Genomic DNA, 27,979 nt, shown 5'->3' on the forward strand with positions numbered 1-27,979 from the left:
GGCAGGCTCTCCACACTTGACACTTGTGAACTTCAACTGATGGAATTTGGGTCATTATTTATCTTCCAGGCTCCCCCCACCCTTATCGTTTGAGAACTGGGTAGCAATTCAAGCTTTTAGACCTTCATGGAATACTTGCCCCAACCAAAGGACAATTAAAAAATTAATTAATAGCAATAATGCACAAGGATGCCAGATTCTTGCACGTTTGTAAAAAGAGAAAAGCATAAAGAATAACAACTTGAGTGGTGGGTGGATGTAGTTAACCAGAGATTTATTGAAGGGATAGTTACAAATTATCCAATGGTTTTCCGAAAGGAGTGGAATCAATTAACCAATGATTTATTTGAAAGGAGCAGACTGGCTCATTCTTCCTCGTTGTTATAAAAACTTCTGCCAAGGAGTTTCTTGGAACTTCACCATCTCTTGCCTCAGCGCACACAGCACAGCAGAACATTGCGGAATGGACAGTTGTTATATTTCTCCTCCCACTTCAAGCCATTGTGGCACCGGTAGCCCCGTGGCAGGCAATATCCTCTGTTGCCAAAGCAGCCGACGACCGCAAGTCGTGTAGAAGCCTTTGGCCCAGAGTCTGCATATAAAAGAGGAGGGAAACATTCTTCAAAATACTTGAAGGGCTGTGAGACACAGAAATAACCAAACACCCCATGGGCTTAAGATCAGGGCCAATTTCAGCTGAACAGTAGGAGGAGCATCTTGATGATGAGAGCAGTTCAGCCATGGCTGGTCCATTGGGGTGAATGGGGCACTCCCCTACCAACATGCATTTTCCTCTGGGCAGCCCCCACCTACCTGCCCTCTCACTCACAAGTACCTGTCAGCTTTATCCTCCTGCAATCCCTGCAGAGCTCAACAGAGAGAGGAGGAGGGGGATATTCCTTCTGAAGAATCCTCAGCGTTTTACTCCTAGTTACTCTTTTTGGTACCTTTTTGCAACTTTCCTCTGCTCTCAGACATCTGATAGCACGTGATGAGCTCTTTTAATGCTTCTCCACCTTTATTTATTTATTGGTAATTTTCTGTTACCTTTTATGGGTAGCCTTTTTTTCATTATTACAGCGGTACCTCAGTTCTTGAACATAATCCGTTCCGGAAGATAATTCGCTCGAAGACCAAGGAACCACCCTATATGGTTTCACTGTTGTTGGTTCTTTGGTTATAGACGCTGAATGATGCATATATTTTATATTAGTCTTAAATATTTCTTTATTTTTGTAAGTCGCCTTGGGTTATTTGGAAAAAGCTGAGCAGGGCCACTGGATTAAATAAGTTTTGGCATTTGGCATACAGTTTTGCCTGATAAAAACACTGATGTAAACGATTTTACACAACGAAATGCATTTATGTGATTAACAACAACAACAATATGATCATGCTCATAATTCTCATTCTCCTAATCCTCATCCACATAAAGGCACAGTTTACCCTAATACATGCCTCTGATGTCTAGTTGAAAACCTACAGTGTGGGCATTACCAACCCCAACAGGTCGTGCCAGAAATTCTCAAGCTTTAGGTTTGGCAACGTCTTGGCTACTATGAAGTAAATTTCTCACTCAACCATTCATCTAGAATATCGGTGACTTGATGCAATGCAAAGACAATCCTGTCTAAGAGTACGTAGAGACAATTTTCCACCACGGAGCCAGCATATCTCTATCAGGAATGGTGATGCTGACCAGAGCATGCATAACCATAATCAGGGCATGTTCCAGCCAAAGAGAAGCATTTTAAGAGATTTCAGTGGAAGAGTGAATCCCTGCACCCCAGGGAAATGCAGAACCTGTCCACCATGGAAGGCGTAGGAGATCATCTTCCATGTACATAACAATTACCTTCATCCTGCAAACCTTGATCGTCACCAGCAGGGTCTTCCTCCTGGGGGAAGTCTTTCAAGTCCTCTCCCTCTTGCTTCTCCATTTTGGCCAGATCTGCTTCATCAGCCTGGGCACTGCAAAGGAAGACCAACGCAAAGAAAAGACAGACAAACTTCATGGCTCTTAGAAAAGTTGTTGGTGCCACTGCAAGGAATCCCAAGGATGGACTAGCAATGGTGATGCCTTGACAGAGTTCATGTCTATATATACAGGTTGGAAGCCAAGAAGGCTGCCCTAATGGGCCGCATGTCATTGACTTTGAAGTAGCACTTTAGGTAAGGGAGCAAGATAAGGCCACATAGGGCATCTGAGATTACTTGATTCTTAAGGACAAGATTCTCTTTGATGTTGCCCCCAGTCCGCAGGCCTTTTCTTTGGCGTTGAAATAATTGTATTTGCCCTGCTGCTGTTGCTAATAACCCCTTTGCTCCCCATATGCTTGCCTCCTCATCTCCCCATCAGGCAGCTGACACATCCTCACCATAATCTACTAAGCAATATTTATTTTGATGGTCCTCGGCTCTGAGTGTGGGGGAAAACTTGGAATTTGTGGTATTGTTCAACGCCCTTTTGGGAGACTCTAGATATATATATATATATATTTATTTCATGATTTTCAAAGTTCATTTACCACCATTTCCCAAAATCTTGTAATAATTTATTTATTCTGCTATAGGAATGAACTGCCAATGCAATGTGGCTTTCTCTCAGTTTCTCAGGTTTCCAATCTTAAATTCAGTTATAATTTTTTTCCTGGCAATTTCACTTTATTTTTCAAAAGAAAATAACCCTCAGGAGAATTCAACAGCATTTCTTCCAATAAGCATCTTTTTGTATGCAGGGTTGACAAAGGACCTTTTTTTCAAACAATGTTTATGCTATGATGCATTTTGCATGTTATTCTTACTGCTTGTGTGCTTTCTGCTTAATATATGCACTTTGTGTCCTTTTTGGAGTTGGGAAAAAATGGATTGAAAGAACTGAAAATCTGCATTTTGATGTACAGCTAGTTTTTCTTATGCGGACTGGTCTGAAACTGCAAATTAGGCAGTTTCTCATTAAACGCAAACAAAATTAAACTCTTCCCCCATCCTTATTCTGCTCTTTATTTAGTTGGGTCATTTTTGTCTCTGTGTTATTCAGGATGGAGGTTTTGAGTGCTGCAGGGCTCTGACCTAAGCCCTGTATAATTGAACATTTTCATGAATAAGATGAGGACACGGAAGAGTTGCTCCTTGAATAGGCAGATGACACAAAACCAGGAAGCACAGTTAACACCATTGATGGCAGTATGAAGATTCAGAATGAACTTGACAGTCTGGGACCTTTGATTGAAACTGACAGAATGAGAATCAACTGATATAAATCTACATCACTGCTTCAGTTGTAAAAGAAAGACACAGGGAACGCACAGATTGACAGCAGAAGAGGGGAAACTATAGTGAATGGTATTCGTTCTACACTTTTCTACCCATCTTGGATACTGTGTCAAGTTTTGGACAACACATTGAGATACAGAAGTATGTCTAGAGGGGGAGCAGATTGGTGATGGGATCTCCTAATAATTCATAGTTGGATGAGTGGAATATCTTAGGAGCCGTATAGGTGAAACAGGGCCGGATTTAGGTTTGATGAGGCCCTAAGCTAGTGAAGGTAATGGGGCCCTTTATATGTCCAGCTGTCCTTTGTCAACAACAAATTGTCAATGTTTTTTGTGTTGAATATATGCTATGTGGTAATTCATGGACCTAATAGGTACCTAAAGCCATTTGCACATAACAAAATATGTATTTTATCAAAGTAAATGTTGAACCAAAATACAATTAAGAAGAAGTACAGAGGTACCTTGGGTTACAGACGCTTCAGTTTACATATGCTTCAGGTTACAGACTCCGCTAACCCAGAAATAGTACCTCAGGTTAAGAACTTTGCTTCAGGGTGAGAACAGAAATCGTGTGGTGGTGGCATGGCGGCAGTGGGAGGACCCATTAGCTAAAGTGGTACCTCAGGTTAAGAACAGTTTCAGGTTAAGAACGGACCTCCAGAATGAATTAAGTTCTTAACCCAAGGTACCACTGTATATTAATAGTGAAATACAATTAAGAAGAAGTATATTAATAGTGAAATAACTATTAAGCTCTAACTTAAAATGATTGGGGGCCCATTATTTACATCATAGGAGCCTACTCAACATAAAACACTGTTGCCATATGTTGGTTTTATTTTATTTGTTTTTTATTTTATATTTTGGAAATGTACATCACATCCAGATTTTTTTTCTTTATTTTTTGGGGGGCCCCCAAATAAATAAGTTATAGCTTGTTTAGCTTATACATAAATCTGGCACGGAGGTGAAATTATCTAGTTGTCTTAGCTGATTTGAAGCTAAAAATGAGCCAGCAGATGCCTGCTAAAATTGACTCATCTTAGGCTGCATTCAAATCCTGAATGGTAATAAAGTGGATCCTGTTTCGGGTGCCCCCCATTGATAAATGGCAGTGCGTTCAGAGGAAGACGGTCAGGTTGGTGAGGGCATCTCTTAAGAACAAGCATGTTTAAACTGCAAAAGCATAAGACATAGCATAAACAAGGCAGCTCTTTTTGAGTATCTGAATGACAACCAATAGAATTGGAACAGGATGAGTCAGCCACGTGATGGTGAGGAAACAGGTTGACAGATGGGAAGCCAGAGGGTAATTAGGAAGGAGGTTAAGGTAAATAGGTGCTGCAATACTGATGAAAGGGCCAATATATTTGGAGGCAACTTCAAAGATAACTCAGCCATGAAGAATAAAATGATCTCAAATGCCATATGTGATGTTATATTGCACCCTTGTCACGGGTGCAAATTCAAAGCCAGTGGAACATAGCCTGGTGGCAGTCCTGTATACAGTGGTACCTCAGGTTACATACGCTTCAGGTTACATAAGCTTCAGGTTACAGACTCCGCTAACCCAGAATAGTACCTCGGGTTAAGAACTTTGCTTCAGGATGAGAACAGAAATTGTGCTCCGGCGGCGCGACAGCAGCGGGAGGCCCCATTAACTAAAGTGGTGCTTCAGGTTAAGAACAGTTTCAGGTTAAGAATGGACCTCCAGAATGAATTAAGTTCTTAACCCGAGGTACCACTGTATAGGAATAAATTCTTCCCTTAAGGGCATTACTGTTGTCAGTTATCTCTGTGGTCTTTTACAATGAGAACCCCCAAAGTTTACAGCTGTGAGGTTCCTCTGTCACTTTCACAGTGGTCGTCTTTTGCAGTCTGCAGGCTGACATTTATCCATTCTGTGCACACTTAGGGACACATGCTCTGCCTTGTCCCCGCAATTGAGGGAGCTGGGGTCACACAACGTCAGCATGCCATACATGCACACCGCACCACAGGGCATGCTGACATCATGCACACACACTGCCAGGGTGTGCTGATGTGTCATGTGGGTGTCCCACAGCCCTGTAGCATGTCACACAGCCACCACAAAACTTTGAGGGTGAGCCGCCTCTTCACTGAAAATATTTGGGGGTCCTTGGCACCCCCAGCCCCTCCCTATTTGGCGCACCTGTTTTAGAAGATTGAAAGCTGGCTTGGGGCTCATTCACAGCATCATTTTCTCCTGGGAAAACCCTCAGTTTATGACTGAATCCAGAGGCAGCGTTTGGGGACCAACAGTGGAGGGGCTCAGTGCCATGTCATGTGCCTGTGACATCACTGAGCTCCACTCCTTCCTTTCCGCTTTCCTGGAACTAAACTCCAGTAAATGTAATGGGATTTCCTTTGAGTAAACATGCAAAGGGTTGCGTCATTAGAAGCCAACCTTCATGGGAAAACTGCCCCTACCTATGCATAATAAAAATATAACAAATATAGTGGTACCTCAGGTTACATATGCTTCAGGTTACAGACTCCACTAACCCAGAAATACCGTAGTACCTTGGGTTAAGAACTTTGCCCCAGGATGGGAACAGAAAACGCGCAGCGGCAGTGGGAGGCCCCATTAGCTGAAGTGGTACCTCAGGTTAAGAACGGTTTCAGGTTAAGAACAGACCTCTGGAACGAATTACGGTAAGTTCGTAACCAGAGGTACCACTGTAACTAAGTAATGAACGAGGATTTCAGATTCCATGTTCATGCATGTATGCAAAAAAGAAACTTAAGGAGAAACAATTTAAGCAGGGTTTGTGTGCAATTAACAGGTCATTTATTGAAGGGAAGGGGAGGTTAATTAACCAATGATTTGCTGAAAGGAGTAGAAATGATAAACCGGTGATTTATTCGAAAGGAGTGGAGTGGTTAATTCTAGAAACTTCTTCCAAAGGTTTTCACGACACTCCGCCAGATGTTGTATCAGCGCACACAGCACTTCAGAATGTGCGGATATGGACAGTTATTTTCTTCATCCATGAACACCATGCCTGTATCACACTGAAAATCCTTTGGCAGGCAGTAACCCTTGTTCATTGAAGCACAGAGGACCACTGTAATCCTTGAAGAATCCTTTGGTTCTTTCTTCAGCCCAGGGTCTGAATGTAAAAAAGAAGCATTCATGAAAATATTGTCGGACATAAAAATGAGCAAAGCACTCATTTATGGGAGGGTAGATTTCGGTTGGAGGAAAAACTTAATGGTGAGAGTAGATCAGTGATGGCTGGTCCCTTGGGTTGAATGGGGCCCATTTCAGCTTCCTCCTCCTGTAAAAAAAGGTAAAGGTACCCCTGCCCGTACGGGCCAGTCTTGACAGACTCTGGGGTTGTGCGCTCATCTCACTCTAGAGGCCGGGAGCCAGCGCTGTCCGCAGACACTTCCGGGTCACGTGGCCAGCGTGACGAAGCTGCTCTGGCGAGCCAGAGCAGCACACGGAAATGCCGTTTACCTTCCCGCTAGTAAGCGGTCCCTATTTATCTACTTGCACTTTTGACGTGCTTTCGAACTGCTAGGTTGGCAGGCGCTGGGACCGAGCAACGGGAGCGCACCCCGCCGCGGGGATTCGAACCGCCGACCATGCGATCGGCAAGTCCTAGGCGCTGAGGTTTTACCCACAGCGCCACCCGCGTCCATCCTCCTCCTGTACAACTTGACAAAGGGAAGGATGGGGATAAAACGAGAATCGGTTGGATAAGAAACCAGAGGCCTTTCTCCTGGGCATGGTAGGCCAATTGGTGTCAAGGAAAGATAGGACGTTCTTTATGTATGCTACAACAGCAGCAAGAGTTCTTTTAGCAAAGTATTGGAAGACACAAGAACTACCCACGCTGGAAGAGTGGCAGACGAAAGTGATTGACTATATGGGACTGGCTGAGATGACTGGCAGAATCCGTGACCAAGGGAAAGAGACGGTGGAAGAAGATTGGAAGAAATTTAAAGTTTATCTTAAGAACTGTTGTAAAATTAATGAGTGCTAAAATGTCATGGGTAAGGTAAAACAGAATTGCAGTGATAAATAATTGGGTAAGAGGAAAAAGATTAGAAACTGAATTACAAGTACTGAAATTAGGGGTTGCTGGAAAAGTTTAAAACAGGGATGCAGAAAAGGGAGGTATGGGGAAGTCGTTGAAACAAGGCTCAAGAAAGAGAGGTTAAGAAATTATATGTGTTTACATGTTTGTTTGTTTATGTGTTATGTCGTTAATTGTTAGTTGTATTGTGTTTTAATATATGTTGTAAAATCAATAAAAATTTATTATAAACAAAAAACAAAAAACGAGAATCGGTTGGTTCTGCTTCTCATTGGCTTTGGCTCTTGGCCTCCTTACCTTCCACCCTATCAGTTCCAATGGGCACCAGCCAGCACTGTAGCACCCAACAGTGAAGCCAAATAACTAAAGGGCTAATCACTTCAGGGGTCAGCACACTTTTTCAGCAGGGGGCCGGTCCACTGTCCCTCAGACCTTGTGGGGAGGGGTCAGACTATATTTTTTTTGGGGGGGGGGGAATAATGAACAAATTCCTATGCACCCAGAGATGCATTTTAAATAAAAGGACACATTCTACTCATGTAAAAACATGCTGATTCCCGGGTTTAGAAGGCGATTGGGGCAGATCCGGCCCCTGGGCCTTAGTTTGCCTACCCATGGGCTAATGGGCTTTCCCTCACAGGATGGAAGTTTTCAAGCAGTGGCTTGGCATCATTTGGTGGGGGTGGTCTAGGTATAGACTATCCAACACAGGGTTGGACTAGAATGCCAGGCGGATCCACTTCAATGCAGCCTCCGAGTAAGCCCCATTGACTTCAATAGGGCTCGCTTCCAAATAGATATGCATAGGATCGCATTCTAAACAAACAACTGGTGAATAATCTGGCAATATCGGTTTCAATGTCTCACTTCTTGCATCTTAAATTCAGTTTCCCACATTTGCATACTAACTCTTCTTCTTTTTTAAACATTCTTTAAAAAGTCAGTTTTTTACTGTTAATTTCTATTTTTGCTGAATTGTATATTATGCTGGTTTTGTTACTTTTTATGGGTTGTGGTCTTCCGTTACTGCAGGGCTTGGCTGTTCTTTATTCTTTTGTTTTAGACTCTGTATATTTTATATATGCCTATATCTCCTTTATATATTTCAGTATTTTTATAAGTTGCCTTTGTTCATTTTGAAAAAGGTACGACTATTAATTAAATAATGTACGCACCTTTGCCCAATATAAACATTGCTGTCAACAACACCGGGATGCATTTTCATGTTATTTTTAGGCACATTTTTACCTAATAGATGCACGTTTGTACATGTTATTTGGCTGCAGAACCGCCTTCTAAAAATTCAGAGAAGGGTGAATTTCAAATGTTGGTTGTGTTTCAGTTTCGCATATTAAGAACATAAGAAAAGCCTGCTGGATCAGGCCAATGCCCCATCTAGCCCACCATCCTGCTCTCACAATGGCCACATGTCCCCTTCAGGAATTGGTGGGGGGGGGGTGTCAAAAAGAGTGAAGAAAGTGGTGGAAAAGAGAGGGAGAGGAAAGAAGAGGATGGCAGAGAGAGGGAGGGTTGTCTTGCCTTCATTTGACTATAGTCTCACCCACCACTGCTATACAGCTCCTTACAGGCTGCCCCTGAGGGAATATAAATAAAGACTCCCCAGCCCAGACCTTGAAGGAACAGGTCCATGCTACAATCCTAGGCTGCAGTGCTAAAATGCACAGTACCACCAAACTCAGTAGGTGTTGGGACTGAATGCATGCCATCATCCGAGTAAGAGCTGGGCAATGAAACAGTTTTCTCGTGTCCTTCCTGTGAAGCTGGAAAGTCCCGAGTAGCTGGATCATACCCTTCAACATGCCCCAGAGGAAAATTGGGATGCACGCCTTTCGGGGCCACAAACAGGACATCCCAGATCAGAAGCTGGGAAGACTTCTGTAATTCTGGGATGTTCCACTTAAAGCGGAACAGTTTGAGGGGTTTGTAATTCTAGATAATCCTTTCTCCACCACACCCTACAGGAGCTGACCTAGGGTTGCACTTCCAACTGCAGTTCTAGGATTCTTGCACAGCCTGCGGTACCTAAGTGGAATGTGGTTGTTCAGCCCAACTTACCATCTTTATAAGCACGAGACACATCAGCTTCCTTGACTTCCACTTCATCCTCAGATGGTGGTTTGGGATTGGCCTGCACCTGGAAAACCAAGAAGGCAACAGCGAAGAGAACGCAAAGTGTCTTCATGGCTGTCGATTGGCTGCGATTGCAATGCTAGCGGGAAGACAAGGCTCAATGAAGTAAGGGATGGAGAATCTTTAGAAGCGTTGCTGGTATTTATACCATTTATACCAGGAAACGACTCGAATAGTTTTAGGTTTCCGAGACTGCTGCCAACATTAGCTATCAGTTGCTTCCAGGGATGTGCTCTGCGTCCTGGCATCCTCCAGGTGGCGGGCAAGCAAAGCAGGTAGAGAGACATAGAAAGAATAGCCCGTTGGGTTAACTTCCCTTCCTATAATTCAGTGGAGGGAGACATCTTGAACAGAAGGGAAGGTCTAGCAGATCTATAGGCCTGGCTGCTACTTGGGCACATTTGTGAATTATGGGGAAGAGACTACATAAACTAAAATGGTAGGGGGGGAGGAGGAGGTTAGAAAAAGAAGAGTTAAAAGAAAAATCAGGAGAAAGAAACCAGGAAATACTATCTTGCCAAAATAGAATTAGGATCTAGTTGTTATTTTTTAAAGGTCTTGCTTGACTGTTCACCTTTGCCACAAGACTGAAAAAACTTGAGGGTGGGAGCTCAGGCCTGTGGGCCAAATGTAGGCTTACAGGCCCCCTTTATCCCTACGATAAAGGCATACCTAAGAGGCATTTTAATATTTACAAAGCTACTAAGCAGGGCCCGGAGCAAGCTACCAGCAGAAGACAAACTTCTCTGATTTTCTTTTTGCAGAAAATTGAAGATGGGCCAGTCCTCATTCTATTCTGAACCAGGCAGGATGAGAGAGAAGCAACTGCAAGAATTCATCTAAGCAACTAAAGCCTACTTTTAGGGGAAGGACTGTACCACAGCGAGAGGGTATTTGCTTGGCATTCAAAATGACATATAAACATAAGTAGAGCCCTGTCGACAAAACTAGACAGCATCTTAAAAAGTGGAGATATCACCTTGCCAACAAACGTCCATATGGTTAAAGCTATGGTTTTCCCAGTAGTGATGTATGGAAGTGAGAGCTGGGCCATAAAGAAGGCTGATCGCCGAAGAATTGATGCTTTTGAATTCTGGTGCTGGAGGAGACTCTTGAGAGTCCCATGGACTGCAAGAAGATCAGACCTATCCATTCTGAAGGAAATCAGCCCTGAGTGCTCACTGGAAGGACAGATCGTGAAGCTGAGGCTCCAATACTTTGGCCACCTCATGAGAAGAGAAGACTCCCGGAAAAGACCCCGACGTTGGAATGATGGAGGGCACAAGGAAAAGGGAATGACAGAGGATGAGATGGTTAGATGGTGTTCTCGAAGCTACCAGCATGAGTTTGACCAAACTGCAGGAGGCAGTGGTCCATGGGATCATGAAGAGTCGGACACGACTAAATGACTAAACAACAGAGCCCTGTCAGATCAGGCCAATGACTCTTGCCCAGCACCCTGATCTCACAGTGGCCACCCAGATGCCTGTGGGAAACCTTCAAGTAGGACATGAGTGCAAGCCCTTTCCCCTCCTGTAATTTGCAAGTGGTATTCAAAAGCATCACTGCCTCCAACTGTGGATAAGTCCCTGACAACTCTAGGATATGGCTAGGATTTTCCCTACATGAAACCCCAGAGAGTTGCTGCCAATCAGTATGGACAACACTAAGCTAGATGGATCAATGGTGCAAGGCAGTTCCCCATGAGCCTATAATATTGGCCCTTTCATTGGGATTACAGCACCTATTTACCTTAACCTCCTTCCTAATTACCCTCTGGCTTCCCATCTGTCAACCTGTTTCCTCACCATCACGTGGCTGACTTATCCTGCCCCAATTCTACTCGTTGTCATTCAGATACTTGAAAAGAGCTGCCATGTTTCTCCCACGTCTTACGCTCTTGCAGTTTAAACATGTTTGTTCTTAAGAGATGCCCTCGAAAACCTGGCCTTCTTCCTCTGAACGCACTGCCATTTATCAACAGAGCACCCAAAACAGGACCTACTTTATTACCATTCAGGATCTGTATGCAGCCTGAGATGATGTGTCAGCTGCCTGATGAGGCAGCCTGATAAGGAGGCAAGCATATGGGGAGCAAAGAGGTTATTAGCAACAGCAACAGGGCAAATACAATTATTTCAACTCCAAAGAAAAGGCCTGCAGACTGGGGGCAACATCAAAGAGAATCTTGTCCTTAAGAATCAAGTAATCTCAGATGCCCTATGTGGCCTTATCTTGCTCCCTTACCTAAAATGCTACTTCAAAGTCAATGAAATGCAGCCCATTAGGGCAGCCTTCTTGGCTTCCAACCTGTATATATAGACATGAACTCTGTCAAGGCATCACCATTGCTAGTCCATCCTTGGGATTCCTTGCAGTGGCACCAACAACTTTTCTAAGAGCCATGAAGTTTGTCTGTCTTTTCTTTGCATTGGTCTTCCTTTGCAGTGCCCAGGCTGATGAAGCAGATCTGGCTAAAATGGAGAAGCAAGAGGGAGAGGACCTGAAAGACTTCCTCCAGGAGGAAGACCCTGCTGGTGATGATCAAGGTTTGCAGGATGAAGGTAATTGTTATGTACATGGAAGATGATCTCCTACACCTTCCATGGTGGACAGGTTCTGCATATCACTGGGGTGCAGGGATTCAATCTTCCACTGAAATCTCTTAAAATGCTTCTCTTTGGCTGGATCATGCCCCGATAAAGGTTATGCATGCTCTTGTCAACATCACCATTCCTGATAGATATATGCTGGCTCCATGGTGGATAATTGTCTCTACATACTACATAATAGGATTGTCTTTGCATTGCATCAAGTCACCGATATAAACACATTCTAGATGAATGGTTGAGTGAGATGCTACTTCACAGTAGCCAAGAAGTTGCAGAACCTCAAGCGTGATAATTTCTATCACGACCTGTTGGGGTTGGTAATGCCCACACTGTAGGTTTTCAACTAGACATCAGAGGCATGTATTAGGGTAAAGTATGCCTTTATGTGGATGAGGAATAGGAGAATGAGGATTATGAGCATGATCATATTGTTGTTGTTAATCACATAAATGCATTTTGTTGTGTAAAATCGTTTACAGCAGTGTTTATATTAGGCAAAACTGCATGCAAAATCCCAAACCTTATTTAATCAAAAGCCACGGTGACTTACAAAAATATTTACAAAAAAATTACAGAAATATTTAAGACTAATATAAAATATATGTATCATACAGAGTCTATAACCAGAAAGCCGACAGCAGTGAAGCCATATAATAATGAAAACAGGAAACCCATAAAAGGTAACAGGCAATTAGCAATAAATCAATAAAGATGGAGAAGCATTAAAAGAGCTCATCACGTGCTATCAGATGCCTGAGAACAGAGGAAAGTTACAAACAGGTACCAAAAAGAGTAACTAGGAGTAAAACGCTGAGGATTCTTCAGAAAGAATTTCCCCCTCCTCCTCCCTCTGTTGAGCTCTGCAGGGATTGCAGGAGGATAAAGCTGACAGGTAGTTGTGAGTAAGAGGGCAGGTAGGTGGGGGCTGTCTGGAGGAAAACACATGTTGGTAGGGGAGTGCCCCATTCACCCCAATGGACCAGCCATCGCTGAACTGCTCTCATCATCAAGATGCTCCTCCTACGGTTCAGCTGAAATCGGCCCTGATCTTAAGCCCATGGGGTGTTTGGTCATTTCTGTGTCTCACGGCTCTTCAAGTATTTTGAAGAATGTTTCCCTCCTCTTTTATATGCAGACTCTGGGCCAAAGGCTTCTACACGAATTGCTGTTGTCGGCTGCTTTGGCAACAAAGGATATTGCCTGCCACGGGGCTACCGGTGCCACAATGGCTTGAAGTGGGAGGAGAAATATAACAACTGTCCATTCCGCAATGTTCTGCTGTGCTGTGTGCGCTGAGGCAAGAGATGGTGAAGTTCCAAGAAACTCCTTCATAGAAGTTTTTACAGCCACCAGGAAGAATGAGCCAGTCTCCTCCTTTCAAATAAATCATTGGTTAATTGATTCCACTCCTTTCAAAAAACTATCGGTTAATTTGTCACTATCCCTTCAATAAATCTGTGTTTAACTACATCCACCTACCACTCAAGTTGTTATTTTTTATGCTTTTCTCTTTTTACAAACATGCAAGATCGGGGAATCTGGCATCCTTGTGCATTATTGCTATTAATTAATTTTTTTTAAATTATCCTTTGGTTGGGGCACTTTTTCCATGAAGGTTGGCTTAGACTGACGCAACGTTTTGCATGCTTACTCAGAAGGAAGTCCCATTATGTCTACTGGGGTTTACTCCCAGGAAAGTGGGGAGGGTGGAGTATAGCTCCGCATGCCTTGGTTCAATCCCTGACATCTTGAGGTGGGGCTGGAAATAATCCTTGTCTGAAAACCTGGAAAGTTACTGCTAATCAGTGTGAGCAATCCTGAGATCCTGACAATTGGTCCTATCCCATATCAGCTGGCTTTTTACATTTCCAAGTGAACGTAGAATGTAGTAATGTAGTGCAAAACCTTTCCCCATGTGGTTACTTTTTTCTAAATTTTAGGAAAAACACACGAGGCACCACCTCTTTTTAACTCTCAGAAGGCAATGCTAAAATCCAAAAGGGGTTATGGCATTTGCTCATAATGTACACAGAAAAGTGGACTGGGTAGCACAAGATAGAACTGGATAGAAATAGCTTCTGGTTCAGCATAAAGGTTTGATGGGGTCAGTTGCACATCACATGTCAGGGATTGAAGGAAAGGAAGGATGCATGCCTGCATCCAATGAATGCCCTCTGAGATCTCTTAATGGAGGCCCCATCTGGATAGCTGACACCAGGGATGGGGCCATCACCCTGCTGTAGGATGACTTCCTCTTTACTGTGCAAAAGCTTGAATTGCTACACAGTTCTCAAACGATAATTGGGGGTGGGGGAGAGACTGTCTGGAAGATAAATAATGACCCAAATTCCATCAGTTGAAGTTGACAAGTGTCATGTGTGGAGAGCCTGCCCCCCTTCAGTAACTTCACAGATAAGAATTAATGAGGGTGGCACTGTGGGTTAAACCACAGAGCCTTGGACTTGCCAATCAGATGGTCAGCGGTTCGAATCCCCGCAATGGGGTGAGCTCCCATTGCTCGGTCCCTGCTCCTGCCAACCTAGCAGTTCGAAAGCACGTCAGTGCAAGTAGATAAATAAGTACCGCTCCGGCGGGAAGGTAAACGGCGTTTCCATGCACTGCTCTGGATTGCCAGAAGTGGCTTATCATGCTGGCCCATGACCCGGAAGCTTTATGCTGGCTCCCTCGGCCAATAAAGCGAGATGAGTGCCGCAACCCCAGAGTCGGCCATGACTGGACCTTTACCTTTATATTTTATAGTGCCTTTTTATTCAGGCATCAGGTTGCAAGCAAAAATCTACATCCCTCCCCAAGGAAAGCAGTTGGCTACTCTAATCACCCCCCTTCCGTCTTCCGCAGCAGCCGAGGCGCCAACTGGAAGCTCATTCTCCTTTCTGCATCTTTTGTTCTCTAAACAGTCAGACCGCCTAGTTCGTGGGGAGGGAGGGTCCCACATGTGCTCTAATGACGTCTCTGCTCTCAGTCTGCTTTCTTCAAACATCTCCTTATGCATCTCTATCTTTCATATTTGCTTCCCAGCTTGCCTGAACCACCATCTCAAGTGGGAAGATTTGAAGGAGGAGCATATTACTGCCTTCCTCTATGGATGCAACTTCAGAGCACCTGTACAGGAGATTGGCTAATCAGAGCTTCAAAGAGGCGAAAAGCATGAGGGAGTCAGAAACAGGATGGCAATTCAATGAAGAATTGGGTAAACTGAAAAACAGAAATGGTTTCAAAATGGTTCCAAGTGGTTTCAAGGGTCATTATAGCAGAGTTTCAACAATGCTGGTGGCAATCTCAGAGGTGCAACACAATTCCCCCTCATCATTTCCTCATCCTTTTGCCAGAATGGGAATAACTGTATAAATATCAGTGATCTGGAGAAAGGCATTCAAAGCTTCCCCAACTATTCCTTCCCTTGAGCCTTTGGCTTCCATTGGTGCTGAGATTGTGGGCACCATGTGATGGTGAAGGCCCTTTGTATCCTCTACCTTGCTGTCTGAGATTGCTGCGAGCATCATGCTTATCACTCTGCAGCTTTCTCTTTGAAGCTCTGATTAGCCAATCTCTGAAATTGCTCTTGTGACGGGGTGAGCTCCCATTGCTCGGTCCCTGCTCCTGCCAACCTAGCAGTTCGAAAGCATGTCAAAGTGCAAGTAGATAAATAGGTACCACTCCGGCGGAAAGGTAAAAAGCATTTCCGTGCGCTGCTCTGGTTCGCCAGAAGCGGCTTAGTCCTGCTGGCCACATGACCCGGAAGCTGTATGCCAGCTCCCTCGGCCAATAAAGCGAAATGAGCGCCGCAACCCCAGAGTCGGCCACGACTGGACCTAATGGTCAGGGGTCCATTTACCTTTACCTTCTTGGACGATGATAGAAATATCATTAATAGAACTCAGTGGGGCCATCCAATGAAGCTCAAAGTGGTGCTTCCCTGGGGTTTTCCACTTCTCCCACACTTTCTAGACATGGATCCAAGCAGTTTTGCCTTTGCTCCACTACTCCCCCTCCCCAACCCCCCCTTGCTCTTGTACACTAAATCAGAACAAACAGTGATCTGTTGGAAATTGCCCTTTTTTCTGATTCAGCACTAAACCATGAGTTTCCCCAGGGGAAAGCAGTGGGGTGAACGAAAGTGTGGAAGAGCCCTTAAATTGAAATTAGTGGGGCAATTCCCTCTGCAGTGCATAGCAGTTAAGCATGGAAATTGATTCCACAAGAGGCAGTGGTGGCCACTAAATTGGATGGCTTTAAAAGAGGATTAGATAAAGTCTTGGAGGAGAAGGGGGCTATCAATGGCTACTAACCCTGGTGACTATGCTTTCCCAAGAACTCTCCAAAATCTGGAGTTGGCACTGGGTGGCATTCATAGCAGCAGAGTAGGAGACCAGGAGTTGGAAAGGAAGACGTACTGAACTAAGCATTCAGCAGGGACACAGGTGGCACTGTGGTCTAAACCACTGAGCCTCTTGGGTTTGCTGATTGGAAGGTTGGCTGTTTGAATCCCCATTGCTCTATCCCAGCTCCTGCCAACCTAGCAGTTCGAAAGCACACCAGTGCAAGCAGATAAATAGGTACCACTGCGACGGGAAGGTAAATGGCATTTCCATGCACTCTGGTTTCCATCAAGGTGTTCAGTTGTGCCAGAAACGGTTTAGTAATGCTGGCCACATGACCCGAAAAGCTGTCTTTGGACAAATGCCAGCTCCCTCGGCTTGAAAGTGAGATGAGCGCCACAACCCCATAGTTGCCTTTGACTCGACTTATCTGTCCATGGGTCCTTTACCTTTACCTTTCTTACCTGCCTTGACTGTGGGAAGCAGCACATTTCTGAATACCAGTTGCTGGAAACTACAGAGGTGAGAGCATTGTTGTGCCCAGATCCTGCTTCCGAGCTTCTTATTGAGTTATCTGGTTGGCCGCTGTGAGAACAGGATGCTGGACCAGACTGGCTTCTCTCAGAACAAAGAGGAGAACAAATTTCTGTGCTTTGTGGTGCACGACTTCTATTCCTGTGCATTCTTCACGAGCTTGAAACTTGCAAATCCCTTAAATTAAGAAACACCTTGTTCTGAATATCTGAACTTAGAAACCATCTTCAAAGACATTATATGGCATAAACATCTTATCTTTATGTCTCAGGCTTCCAGTCTGTCCAGTATAGGATTGTTATATTTTGAAGAGCAAAAAAGAAGAAGAAGAAGAAGACAACCCAAGCCACCAGAGCCTGAACCCCAAAATACCCCAGACGTTTCCTTTAAAATGTAAAAATCCATTTGGACAGGCATGTTGCCCTCCTCCAAAAGAAAATATGTCCGGAGTTTCCTGGATGTATGGCAACTCTAGTCCAGCACAGCTATTCCAACACCTTTCCAAAACATCAGCCCACAGCACTTTCTGTTTCAACAGTGCAATATTGCAAAATGCTACATTGGTCTTGGGACAAACACTATACTGTGGTCCCTCGGGTTGCATACGCTTCAGGTTACAGACTCTGCTAACCCAGAAATAGTGCTTCAGGTTAAGAACTTTGCTTCAGGATGAGAACAGAAATCGTGCTCCGGCGACGCAGCAGCAGCAGCAGCAGGAGACCCCATTAGCTAAAGTGGTGATTCAGGTTAAGAACAGTTTCAGGTTAAGAACGGACCTCCGGAACGAATTAAGTACTTAACCTGAGGTACCACTATATTGTTTCTTAGCTTTGCAACTGCAAAGTTTGCAAACGCCTCTTATTGCTTCATGGCCAGGCAGTGTTGTAGTTTCATTTTTCTTGCTCTTAAAGATACGGTCTTTAAAAAGGCAGCTATAAACTTATTTGCTCAAAGCGGCACATCAATTTTTTCGCAAAAAGAAAACACTTTGGGTTTATTGATTTAAACTGCAGTCATTACAAAAGATTCTTTTAAATAAACTCACACAAAGGAAGGAAGACAAAAGGCAATGTAGCAATGGGGAAAAAATAAATTCAATGTGTATCTTTGCGGTCGTAAAGTTTACCTTAAATGAGAAATCCATTGTTTGAATACAGGAATACAAAGACTAAATCAGCGTTTGGAATGTCTTTTGATGGGCACTTGAAACCAAAGGGTACATTTTTTCCTCTCTTTAAGTACTTACAAAAAAAGGAAGCAAGCAGTCTTCCATTTTATTGCCTCACAGTACAGCTTGTGAGTATTCATTCCAGAGGCCAGAATTGAAATTCTGGCTGTACTGAACTCGCTGACAAAGCTTTTAATGGCCATAGTGTGGTCAGAATTTAATCCCATCCAGCAAAGGCCTTGCTGGGGCATAGAGGCAATGAAGCACACTGAACTGAATTTACAATAAGGCACCAAAAGCTGAACGATATTAAATAAATAAACCAAACATAGATGTCCTGTTTCCTTTAAAAGTAATTTTTCATTTTCTAAAAATAAAATAACCAAAAAAAGTGTAAACTTACAAAACATGTCATTGTAGTATAATATATTAAGCTGTCGGGGAAAGAAATAATAATAATAATAATAATACAGTGGTACCTCGGGATGCGAACGGGATCTGTTCCGGAGCCCTGTTTGCATCCTGAAGCGAATGCAACCCATGACCGCCTGTAATGCAACCCATGACCGTGGGTTGTGTTTTGTCGCTTCCATGCATGCACGTGACGTCATTTTGACTGTCTGCGCATGCGCGCACGGTGAAACCCGGAAGTCATGCTCTCCATTACTTCCAGGTCGCTGCGGAGCGCAACCCGAAAATACTTAACTTGAAGCATATTTATCCCAAGGTATGACTGTAATAATAATTTATTATTTATTCCCCACTCATCTGGCTGGGCTTCCCCAGCCACTCTGGGCAGCTTCCAACAAAATATTAAAATACAGTAATGCATCAAACAATAAAAGCTTCCCTAAACGGGGCTGCCTTTAGATGTCTTCTAAAAGTCTGGTAGTTGTTGTATTCTTTGACATCTGGTGGGAGGGCGTTCCACAGGGCGGGTGCCACTACCGAGAAGGCCCTCTATGATTAACATGGAAGATCATAATGTAAGCATAAAAGAATATATTATACAAATTCATCATCCAATAAATATGAACAAAATTAACAAGAAAAAACAGGTTTCAGCAATAAATATGCTTTGGTGATTTAAATAAGCTTTATATCGTTGTGCAGTGACAAGTAAAATCTGCTCTTCGTCTCCTCTCACAACTTAGGTTTAGGGTTGCACATTTATTTTTCTGTGGGGGGGGACCCTCAGATTATTTTCTTGAGGGTCAGGTTCAGTTGCTATCACTTGAGACTGTGGCAGGACACCTGTGGCAGTGAGACTAACTCGGTCTCCCAAGACAGACGGATGCCAGCAACGAAAACCTTTTCCCACCCCTGGGTTCTTTTGGGAGGAAAAATGGGGCCTAAATCTAAGTAAGTAAGTAGCTAAGGAACGAAATGAGTGCAAGAACCCTCTCCCAGTCACTGTCATTCAGAGGCATACAAAAGGTAAGAGGAACATTGATCTTGCAGTGAAGTAGAACTGAGTAATCTGAGCTGTTATTCAAGTTGCTTGCATACTCAAATTCCAGCTGTGTTTCGGTTAGCGACAATTCCCGTAAGATGCCTTTGTACCAAGCCATAAGGAAGTTGCTGGCAAGTTCATTGAATGATAAGGGTGTTTGGTTAACTCTATTCTTTCTTTTTCTTTTTTTGAAGTAATGCATATTTGTTTTTGTACAAGCGGGCAAGATAATGTTACCCTGTGGCTGCTTGCTATACAAGGAAAGGGAAATGTGCAGGTATAGCAGCCTGGGGGACCTTGTTTGCAAGAAGAACGGAAATTCAGAATGGGGTGGATTAATTGCCATGTCCAGTTGCCAACAACATGCTTTTGGATCGATCAATCGATGTTGGAAGGTTATCTTAAATTTTATCATTCCGGGTTGTGCAAAGTTCGAGGAGAGTTATAGAATATTGACACAGAAGGCCAAGCAAGCTATTGCTTATTTAGCTGACCACTTTGGTATTGCAAATTTGGTATTGCAAATTTGGCCAGACAGGTGCTAAGAGGATGTCCCTAAGAATCATCTTAAGAACATCATAGGAGTTCTGCTGGACCAAGCCAAAGGCTTGTGAAGTCCAGCATCCTTTTCTCACAGTGTAAAGGAAGACCACAAGCAGGATTTGAATGCAACAACGCTTTGCCCAAATTCAAAGAAAATCTTATTCAGAGACATTCTGCCTCTGCTTGTGTAGGTAGTACATAGCCATTGTGGAACATAGCAGATAGAACTAATAGCCTTACCTTGCATGAATTTCTCTAATTCTCTTGCATAGCCATCCACACTGGTGGTCATCGTTGCATCTTTACAGTGTGAAGAAGTATTTTCTTTTCTTTGTCTTGAATCTTGCCTGAATTCTAGCACTATGCAGAAGGTTCCTCTTCATCCATTTTCTCCATAACTTGATGGCCATATCTGTCCCTATCACCAGGGGCAGACTTTGATAATCTTTTGTCTTATGGTAAAAAGGTAAAAAGAAAAAGAAAAAGGTAAAGGACCCCTGGACGGTTAAGTCCAGTCAAAGGCGACTATGGGGTTGTGGCGCTCAGCTCGTTTTCAGGCCGAGGAAGCCGGCGTTTGTCCACAGACAGCTTTCTGGGTCATGTGGCCAACATGACTAAACCACTTCTGGCACAACAGGACACTGTGACGGAAACCAGAGCACATGGAAATGCCATTTAGCATCCATACACATTGATACCTATTTATCTACTTGCACTGGTGTGCTTTTGAACTGCTAGTTTAGCAGAAGCTGAGACAGAGCAACGGGAGCTCACCCCCTTGCAGGGATTTGAAACACCAACCTTCCAATCGGCAAGCATCAATAGGAGTATAGCATCTAGATCAAGGGAAGTAATAGTGCCACTGTATTCTGCTCTGGTCAGACCTCACCTGGAGTACTGTGTCCAGTTCTGGGCACCACAGTTCAAGAAGGACACTGACAAACTGGAACGTGTCCAGAGGAGGGCAACCAAAATGGTCAAAGGCCTGAAAACGATGCCTTATGAGGAACGGCTAAGGGAGCTGGGTATGTTTAGCCTGGAGAAGAGGAGGTTAAGGGGTGATATGATAGCCATGTTCAAATATATAAAAGGATGTCACATAGAGGAGGGAGAAAGGTTGTTTTCTGCTGCTCCAGAGAAGCGGACACGGAGCAATGGATCCAAACTACAAGAAAGAAGATTCCACCTAAACATTAGGAAGAACTTCCTGACAGTAAGAGCTGTTCGACAGTGGAATTTGCTGCCAAGGAGTGTGGTGGAGTCTCCTTCTTTGGAGGTCTTTAAGCAGAGGCTTGACAACCATATGTCAGGAGTGCTCTGATGGTGTTTCCTGCTTGGCAGGGGGTTGGACTCGATGGCCCTTGTGGTCTCTTCCAACTCTATGATTCTATGATTCTATGAAGAGGCTCAGTGGTTTAGACCACAGCGCCACCCACGTGTAGTATGGTATAGAGTTGGAAGGGATCCCAAGGTTCATATAGTCCAATCCCCTGCAATGCAGGAATATGCAGTTGTCCCACATGGAGAACGAACTTGCAACCTTGACTTTATGGTACCCTGTGAGAGCCCACAATTTGGCACCCCCAAATGGATCTTCTCAATTACGGAAGCATCTGTGGCAGAGGATTGGGCACATTCATAGAGAAAACAGCTATCAATAGCTCCCAGCCATGATGGCTATGTTCCTCCTCCATGGTCAGAGGCAGGAATGCTTCTGAATCCCAGTTGATGAAAACCACAGGAGGGGATAGTGCTCTTTTGCTTGAATACAGCTTCAGGTTTCCTACCTGGCTGGCCACTGTAAGAACAGGATATAATAATAATAATAATAATAAAATAATAATAATAATAATAATAATAATAATAATAATAATAATAATAATAATAATGGTTTATTTATACCCCGCCCATCCCCAGCCACTCTGGGCGGCTCCCAATCAAATGTTAAAAACAGTACAGCATTAAATATTAAAAACTTCCCTACACAGGGCTGCCTTCAGATGTCTTTTAAAGATAGGATAGCTGCTTATTTCCTTCACATCTGAAGGGAGGGTGTTCCACAAGGTGGGTGCCACCACCAAGAAGGCCCTCTGTCTGGTTCCCTGTAACCTCACTTTTCGCAATGAGGGAACCGCCAGAAGGCCCTCGGTGCTGGATCTCAGTGTCCGGGCAGAACGATGTGGGTGGAGACGCTCCTTCAGGTATACAGGACCGAGGCCATTTAGGGCTTTAAAGGTCAGCACCAACACGTTGAATTGTGCTTGGAAATGTACTGGGAGCCAATGCAGATCTCTCAGGACCGGTGTTATGTGGTCCTGGCGGCCAGTCCCAGTCTAGCTGCCACATTCTGGATTAATTGCAGTTTTCGGGTCACCTTCAAAGGTAGCCCCACGTAGAGCGCATTGCAGTAGTCCAAGCAGGAGATAACTAGAGCATGCACCACTCTGGTGAGACAGTCTGCGGGCAGATAGGGTCTTAGCCTGCGTACCAGGTGGAGCTGGTAGATAGCCACCCTGGACACAGAATTACCCTGCGCCTCCATGGACAGCTGTGAGTCCAAAATGACTCCCAGGCTGTGCACCTGGTCCTTCAGGGGCACAGTTACCCCATTCAGGACCAGGGAATCCCTCACACCTGCCCGCCCCCTGTCCCTCAAAAACAGTACTGCTTTCTTATCAGGATTCAACCTCAATCTGTTAGCCGCCATCCACCCTCCAACCGCCTCCAGGCACTCACCACCTTCGCTGGTTCTGATTTAAAGGAGAGGTAGGATGCTGGACCAGAGAAGAATCCCCTGGGTCTTTCTTCCAGCTAACCTCCCACAGCCCCAGAGAGATCCACAGTTGCTCCACTCAACTTACAATCTACTGGCTGGACAACCAAACCTATCAAATTGATAACAGCCCCCAGAACACCTTTGGCTTCTAGTTCATCTTTGGATGGCTTTGCCCACACCTGAGAAACCAGGAAACAGCTGCAAAGGGAAGGTTGAAGGCTGGCTACTATCTCGAAGCCAGTGGAAATAAAAGGCTGAAAGAAGGAAATGCTGGTGTGTCCCTGGTAGGGTTTTTGGGTAGAGTTTTCTTCTTCTTCAGCTGGCAAAATGCCCAGGAAATGATGAGTGAAACATTTTTATGTTCTTCCTCAAAGATTGCAATCAACCGCATAAAATCTTGGATGGCAGCCATGGGACAGGCAAATGCAGAAATTCAGAATTTCTTAGCTTCCATCTGATCCAACAGCCCCGGTCTTGAGACATGGTTAAAGCATTCTTAACTTTATCTCCTAGCCCCGGGGCAGGGAACCTCAGGATCAGGATGCGGTGCATTTCCCTCAGGCCACGTTGTCTTACCCAGCCTCACTCCCTCACCCATGTTGCTTTGCACCTTCAGTGCAAGTAAAAACAATCTGTTGCTCCATCCACTTCTGCCTCTGGCCCCACTCACCAATGACATGTGGCCTCCAGAAGAGACCGTGGCCCTCAGGCTGAAATCACCCTGACCCTAACCACTTTCTATTACACTTCCAGCACGCAATCCTGTCCTCTCCTCTTAACAACTCTTCTGAACACAAAATTAACTAGAAGCTTTGGACACTAACTCATGCCTTCTTGTTTTTCCATGTGTCTTATTTTCAGAAGACGCTCCTCTGTTCTCTCTCTGAAGGGCTGTCTGCTCCAAGTCTGGTCTGTTGGTTTGTTTAAAATGGCCGGGCAAATCTGATTTCTCTCAGCTTCCTACATTTCCACATCAGTTTGTGATGTTAAGAAATAATAATAATAATAATAATAATAATAATAATAATAATAATAAATTTTATTTATATCCCGCCCTCCCCAGCCGAAGCCGGGCTCAGGGCGGCTAACAACAATCAAATAATCAAACAATCAAATAATCAAACATTTTAAAAACATTTCATTATAAAAATTAATTAAAATCAAATTGGTGGCAACCGTTAAGCAAAATTCTGTGCAGGTTGCCGGAGGAGGGAGTCAGGCTGTGCCCTAACCATATCATACCAGCTGCTGGAAACTACAGGATGAGAGAGTGCTCTTGCACTCAAATCCTGCTCGATGGTTTCCCACAGGCCTCTGTGAGAGCAGGACGCTGGACTATGTGGGCCAGCAGTCTTTTCTTATGAAAATTCATCAGCATTTTTGCATCAACGTTCTCCTAACACACACATTTGTATACAATTTTCCACAACCAATGTATTTTTGCAAAGCACTTTTCTCAAAAAGTATGCAATTTTTTTGTATGTTATTTATACTAGTACAGTCGTACCTTGGTTGACAAATGCCTTAGCAGTCGAACGTTTTGGCTCCCGAATGCTGCAAACCTGGAAGTGAGTGTTCAGGTTTGCGAACGTTCTTTTGGAAGCCAAATGTCTGGCAGGGCTTCCGCGGCTGCAGGAAGCTACCTCAGATCAAGAACAGTTTCAGGTTAAGAAAGGACCTCCAGAACGAATTAAGTTCTTAACCCGAGGTGCCACTGTCTCACAACACCAGTCTCAATTCTTTCCTCCTGTAAATGCAGGTTTACCTGATATGGGGCTAATCCAATTAAGCCGGTGAAAATTAGGCCCCAAACCACTTCACTCAGGGTCCCAGACAGTTTGTTTCAATTTGGGTGGGTGGGTGGATTGGCCAGGAGAGAAGTACCATTGGTGCCCCCCAGCATGGTCAATTTTGCAGGGTCATCCAGAAGTTTGATGGGGAGGTGCTTAGGTCAGGAAAGTGGGGAAGCCCCCATCACACTAACCAGAGCCCTTGCACTGTCTCCCATTAGTGGAGCTACTCAGTTTGACCCTGCCCTCTGGCAATCTCCAGTCTCCAGAACACATCATTATTTCTTTCTTTCCAGGACAGAAAGTTCCTCTGCTCTCACAATAGCTTCTATCAGTGCTATCAGTGCTACAATTGCAGGATTTCCCCCCCTTCGAAGGGACTTGTGCTGAGTTCTGGAAACAGCAAGGGGCAGAACATTCATTTTACTCAGAGCTCAACTTTTGCAACATTAAAATACCAGCCTTCCTTGTCTTGGTGGTAGTTTCTTCTCTGAACCTAAGTCCTATCAGACTTTCCACCTTGAAGCAATTCCACCTTCCTCTACCAGTGATTCTTATGAAGCCAGACAAGGAGGCAATGTTCACAAGGAAGTCCAATGGGAGAACAGGATCATAAAACTAGGCAGTTGCGTAGCGTGGGTTGTCAGCACCCGGGGCAAGGCAAGTACCGTATTTTTCCCTCTATAACACGCAGATTTTTTCTCCTAAAAAGGAAGGGGAAATGTCTGTGCGTGTTATTGAGCGAATGTGTGGTCCCTGGAGCCGAAAAATCAGGCAAAAATCAAATCGCGCTTCACGGAGAAGGGAAATCTGAAAAGCGGAAGTGGCTGCTTTCCTGCATTCTGCCTCAGGGTCTTACTGCCCACCCTCCTCTGTTTCCTTGCTGTGTTTGCTGAAACGGAACAAAGAGCAGGGAAAGCCCCTCCCCTCCAGGCAAGCAGAGAGGAAAGCAGACTGTGTTCCTTCTATTTCCTCTCTGTGCTCCGGTGCTGCTGGGGGAGAGGGAGAGAGAGAGAGGGTGGGAGGGAGGGAGAGAGAGAGAGAGAGAGAGAGAGAGAGAGAGAGAGAGAGAGAAATGGCTGGGGTGGGGGGAAACGTTTGCCTTTCTTTTCTCCCTCCCGTTAAATCCCTCTCCTGCATTCTTAGCCAGCTGCTTCTCTGCACACCACCTCATGTCCCTTCTTTGTTTTTCCTTCGCTCCCCATTTAAAATGTGGTTACAAAGCATAGATCCACATGAATCCTCAGGATCTTTGCATTGGGTCACCCCAAATTCACCATCAGATCACATAGCATGTCCATGGCTACAGCCTGCACCAAAAAAATCACGCACCCACTGTTGCCTGGGGCTGCAATGGTGCAAAAATGTGGTTACAAAGCATGGATCCACAGGGATCCTCAGGATCTTTGCATTCGGTCACCCCAAATTCACCATCAGATCACACAGCATGTCCATGGCTACAGCCTGCACCAGAAAAATCACGCACCCACTGTTGCCTGGGGCTGCAATGGTGCAAAAACGTGGTTACAAAGCATGGATCCACAGGAATTCTCAGGATTTTTGCATTGGGTCACCCCAAATTCACCATCAGATCACATGTCTGTGGCCACAGCATGAAGCACAAAAATGATACATCCACTGTTTCATTCAGAATGTTTTTTCCCTAGTTTTCCTCCTCTAAAAACGATGTGCGTGTTATGGTCAGGTGCGTGTTATAGAGCGAAAAATACGGTAATTTGCGCCCCCTAACCCATGGATTTGTGCCCCCTAACCCGTGGATTTGCGCCCCCTAACCCTAACCCCCAGATGTTGCGCCCGGTGCGGCTGGCCCCCCCCCTGCACCCCCCATGCTACGCCACTGAAACTAGGTTAAGCCCAGTGGTGTAGCATGGGGGGGGCACAAGAGCAGTTGCCCCAGGCGGAAAAATGTTAGGAGTGCAAAGTTTCAACATCTGGTGCTGTCTCAATACAGCTGTGTGCTTTCATTGCTGCTTTCTGTTGAAAGCGGCTTCTCCGTGCAAACCAGGAAGTGACCTCTCCAGACAACAGAACAACTCTTCTTTTCTTATCTCTGTGGCCACAATCTCCTGGAAAACACAGACATCATTAGGCAATTGAATGCACATGCATACTCCGTCCGTTTCTCTCACTCTGCACAGCCCTGGGTGCTGGCAACCCACACTATGCCACTGTTTAAGGCTGGATCTAGACACATCAAGGAAGCGATTTGGTTAAACACGTTGTAAACTTAACACAGGGAGGTTCCGCTGGCGAAAAACAGGATTCCACAGCGCTATCTGGTGCCATAGTGTTATAATGCATATACAGTTGTACTTTGGTTGTTGAATGGAATCCGTTCTGGAAGTCCATTTGACTTCCAAAAATGTTTGACAACCAAGGCTTCCTGCACTCAATCGGAAGCCGCGGAAGCCATGTCAGATGTTTGGGTTCCAAAGAACGTTCGCAGACTGGAACACTCACTTCTGGGTTTGCAGCATTCAGGAGCCAAAATGTTCGAGTCGCAAGGCATTTGGGATTCAAGGTACGACTGTAAAGCACTTTATCTTTACAAATGTAGCTGAGTCCCAAGTCATTACTGCTTCAGGCAGCAGATTTCATGAGAGTGTCATCATGATCATGTTTACTTCTGATTTCTGGTGCTGCAATTTCTTTGCAACAAGGAACTGCTTTCTAAAACAAGATGGCCGGGCGTGGATCATTTAGACATTTCATTCCATGTGCCAAAATGTCCAAGGCTTCAGCTATCGAATGGCTCTGGGCACACTTTTGTACAAGGAAGGAAGACAGAAAATAACTGTCTCATTTGGGGGGGGGGGATGACTAGTTGGCAGGTCACTTAACAAAATGTGGGTTTGGGATATGCGGTTACTTCTTGGCTTTTATCCAAGGAGGAAATGCCCCAACTACAACTCAGCAGAGGGTGAGACACTCAACAAGCTACTGGTTTCTATGGGCAAGCTGCAATTTGTGATTGGTTTGTGGTTTCTCCATTACACAAAGTCAACAAAAGGACAGGTGAGGTGGCTTAGCAATTCAGCCCAGTTTTGTTCCCTTGCCAAAACTATAATTGTGGTTTTTTATTGTTTTTTCCTCAGTGCACTGAAAAAAAATACATTTAAAAAAAATCAAAACAATACTTACAACAAAGAGAATGAACTACAGAATGAAAGGAATGCAGATTATTTTTCACTGGCACAGTGTTGGAGTTTGGCTGAGGTTTGCCTCCTCTTTTACGGACAAGGC

General features: G+C 44.5%; 1 protein-coding gene and 3 long non-coding RNA genes across 5 annotated transcripts in view; 1 reads left to right on the forward strand and 3 right to left on the reverse strand.

The window, feature by feature from the left end:
• The window catches only part of LOC310758748 (uncharacterized protein), a 299,601-nt gene that overhangs the window by 30,724 nt on the left and 240,898 nt on the right, over positions 1-27,979 (reverse strand). The window lies entirely within an intron of this gene.
• On the reverse strand, positions 258-2,078 carry LOC310759253. The gene is made up of 2 exons (XR_014546286.1): positions 1,856-2,078; positions 258-592 (listed from the first exon to the last, which is right to left on the reverse strand). It is a non-coding gene; the product is annotated as an uncharacterized lncRNA (long non-coding RNA).
• LOC310758997 lies at positions 6,149-9,604 on the reverse strand. Its single transcript, XR_014546155.1, has 2 exons — positions 9,425-9,604; positions 6,149-6,415 (listed from the first exon to the last, which is right to left on the reverse strand). It is a non-coding gene; the product is annotated as an uncharacterized lncRNA (long non-coding RNA).
• On the forward strand, positions 11,662-13,585 carry LOC310758785. Its single transcript, XR_014545894.1, has 2 exons — positions 11,662-12,063; positions 13,247-13,585. It is a non-coding gene; the product is annotated as an uncharacterized lncRNA (long non-coding RNA).

Source organism: Podarcis filfolensis (genome assembly GCF_964270895.1).
Source record: "Podarcis filfolensis genome assembly, chromosome: 3".
NCBI classification, from domain to species: domain Eukaryota; kingdom Metazoa; phylum Chordata; class Lepidosauria; order Squamata; family Lacertidae; genus Podarcis; species Podarcis filfolensis.